Source organism: Uranotaenia lowii, chromosome 1, assembly GCF_029784155.1.
Source record: "Uranotaenia lowii strain MFRU-FL chromosome 1, ASM2978415v1, whole genome shotgun sequence".
Classification (NCBI taxonomy): Eukaryota; Metazoa; Arthropoda; class Insecta; order Diptera; family Culicidae; genus Uranotaenia; species Uranotaenia lowii.
Window position 1 is genome coordinate 57510455 of NC_073691.1, and position 3544 is coordinate 57513998.

Below are 3544 nucleotides of genomic sequence, written 5' to 3' on the forward strand. Positions count from 1 at the left end.
TGTGTATTTGTGTCCACTCAAAAATTTGTGCTCGTTTATTTTATCTTCAAAACAATTTCAAATATTCCTATTGTTACGCTTTAGAATCTGTGCTGAAAAAAATCATGCAACTGCATTATTGAAGCATCTTAAATAATGGCAAATTTTGCTATCACGTCGTGGAACCAAATTTGCTCTCATTTTGCTTGACATAGCAAAAACTTTCATAGCTTACCAACGCGCTTGATGAATTTAGCTTATTTTGAGACCCAGAGGATACCTCGTTTTGACCACGTTATAAGGCGTCGCTGTAGCATTCTTTTCTGTGATAGCAAAATTTGGCATCAATATGCTTTTGAAACTTTAGTTTAGCTAGGTATCGTTAGAGTAAGCTTGCCAGATTGCCCGGTTTTATCCGGGTTTGCCCGGATATTTAATACAAAATTTGGGAAAAATTCGGTCCGGCCCGGTTACCCAGATTTCATTCAAAAAAGTTTGAGCTTTGCCCAGTTTTACTCACTTTATTTACCAAATCAAACAAACAAAAAACTAATTGTATTGTAATTTTTTTTTACTTTTGCGTTCAAAACGATTTTTTTTTTGAGCAAGTTTCATAAAAATAATTACGAAAGGTTTTATGGGAGCCTAGAATGCGATTTAAAATATGCTGAAAATTGTTGATGAAAAAAACATTTTTCGATTTTTGTTGAGTAATTCCTTGGTTTGACGAAACTTGCCCGGATATTTTCCGGATTTTTGTTAGGAAATTTTGAAATCAAATGTCCGGATATTGACAGTTTTTTAGATAGAATAACCCGGATTTGTACGGCCTTGATACGTGCTTAAAAAAAATCTGGTAATCTTACATTACACGTTTTCGCATCATCGCTGCAACGAACATGAAAAATTATATATTTGCGAAGGAATTTTCTTGCAATTTCATGTAAATCTCATTGTCGGAAAAATTTGTTCGTCATTTTGTACCCGCAGTGCAGCTTATTTGCTACTTATAGAAAAAAAAGTCAAAACGTATTACTAAAAATACCAAAAACTATTTAATCGAGCATCGATTATGATCATCATTAGTATTCACGAGTGCCAATAAGCGTGGCTACGCCTTTTAATTTAGGTTTTTGGACAATGTACATGGAATACACTAACAGGTCATATTAACATTTTTTTTCTTACTTACTTACTTAATGATCCCGCGCCGATCCTCCGGTGCATAGGGCCGTGGTAAAAGACCTCCACTGTTGACGATCCGGAGCCAGCGTCTTCACCTGGTCCCAGTCAAGATTCTCGTCGACAGTTCGGATTTCAGCGGCTAGGCTTCGCCGCCACGAGTTTCTGGGCCTGCCTCTTCTTCGATGACCTTCTGGATTCCAATCAAGCGCCTCTCTGCAAATCTCGTTTTCATCTTTTCGCAGCGTGTGCCCAATCCATCTCCACTTACGTTCCCGAATCTCGATTTCTAGCGCCCTTTGATGACACCGGCGATGTAGTTCCTCATTCGAGATCCAGTTGCCAGGCCACCAAGCGCGGATGATGTTCCGCAGGCAGCGGTTTACAAATACTTGCAGTTTTCGCGTCGTCACCGCATATGTGCACCAAGTTTCGCACCCGTACAGCAATACGGATTTGACGTTTGAGTTGAAGATTCGGATTTTAGTTCGTAGAGAGATCTGGCGTGACCGCCAGATGTTTCGGAGACTCGCAAACGCAAATCGGGCCTTTCTGATCCGGGTTTCGATGTCTTTCCTGGTACCACCATCAGGCGTTATCTGGCTACCAAGATACTGGAAGCACTCCACTTTCTCAACTTGTTGCCCAGCTACCATAAAACTGGAGGGATTTCCTGTGTTGATCTCCATCGACTTGGTCTTTCCGACATTGACTTTGAGACCTGCTGCCTTGGAGCTTTCGGTGAGGTCGTCGAGTTTGCTCTGCATGTCTTGTTGTGTTTGGGCGAGCAAAACAATATCGTCAGCCAGGTCAAGGTCGTTCAGTTGCTCCATTGTTAAAGGATTCCACGGTAATCCTCGGTTTGGTGCACAGTCGATCGATCCAGTCAGAATCTCATCCATTACGATGAGGAAAAGTAGCGGTGATAAGATACATCCTTGTCTCACTCCAGCAGTTACCGGGATTGGTTCGGACAAGACACCATCGTGCAAGACCTTGCACGAAAATGCCTCGTATTGTGCTTCGATGAGATGGACTAGTTTCTCAGGGACCCCTCGTCGCCTTAGAGCCGCCCAGATGTTTTCATGGTTAAGTCGGTCGAATGCTTTTTCGAAATCAACGAACACCAGCAGAAGAGAGTCCTGGAATTCGTTGATTTGTTCCAGTATGATTCGTAGCGTTGTGATGTGGTCCACACATGATCGTCCGGATCGGAATCCAGCTTGTTGCCGTCGGAGTGTAGCGTCGATTTTCTCCTGGATCCTGTTCAGGATCACTTTGCAGAGTACTTTGAGGGTTGTACAGATCAACGTTATGCCTCGCCAGTTACCGCACTCTGTCAGGTCTCCTTTCTTCGGGACCTTTACGAGGATACCCTGCATCCAGTCGGCCGGGAATGTTGCAGTATCCCAGATGTCAGCGAAAAGACGGTGCAACATTTGTGCTGACAGGGCAGGGTCGGCTTTCAGCATTTCAGCAGGGATGCAATCGATCCCAGGTGCTTTGTTGGATTTCATGTTTTTGATTGCCGCTTCTATTTCAGCCAGCGAGGGCGCTTCCGAGTTGACGCCATTTATGCGACTTACTGTTGGCGCTTCAAGCTGCGGGTTCTGTTGGCCATCGCTATTCGTGACTCGGAAGAGTTGTTCGAAGTGCTCAGTCCATCGTTTGAGCTGATCTGTTCGATCGGTCAATAACTGACCTGCTCGGTCTTTCAGCGGCATTCTTGCATTAGTCCTTGCACCACTGAGGCGGCGAGAAATGTCATAAAGTAATCGGATATCTCCATTGGCGGCGGCTCTTTCCCCCTCTTCGGCTAGGGAGTTTGTCCAGGCTCTCTTGTCTCGTCTACAAGCTCGTTTAACTGCCTTTTCCAGCTCCGCATATCGTAAGCGGGCGGCTGCTTTGGCTGACCCGGTACATGCCTGCTCAATTCCGACTTTCGCCTTTCTCCGATCATCGACCATCCTCCAAGTTTCATCCGACATCCATTCACTTCTTCTTCCACAAACTTTACCGAGAGTACCATGGCTCGTCGTGATAAAGGCATTCTTGATTCCACACCACTGTTCTTCGACTGTTCCGTCTGTCGGCAGCTCCGAGGCTCGGGATTCTAGCTGTTCAACGTATGCCCTTTTCACCTCTGGATTCTCCAACCGGCGGACGTCGTATCGACACCCGACTTTCTCCTCGCGCCGTTGGACACGCGCAACTCTCAGTCGTATCTCGCCAAGGACGAGGTGATGGTCAGATGCAATGTCTGCGCTTCGCTTGTTGCGGACATCAAGAAGGCTCCTTCTCCATTTTCGGCTGATGCAGATGTGGTCAATTTGGTTTTCTGTTCGGCCATCTCGGGATACCCAAGTGACCTTATGTGCTGGTC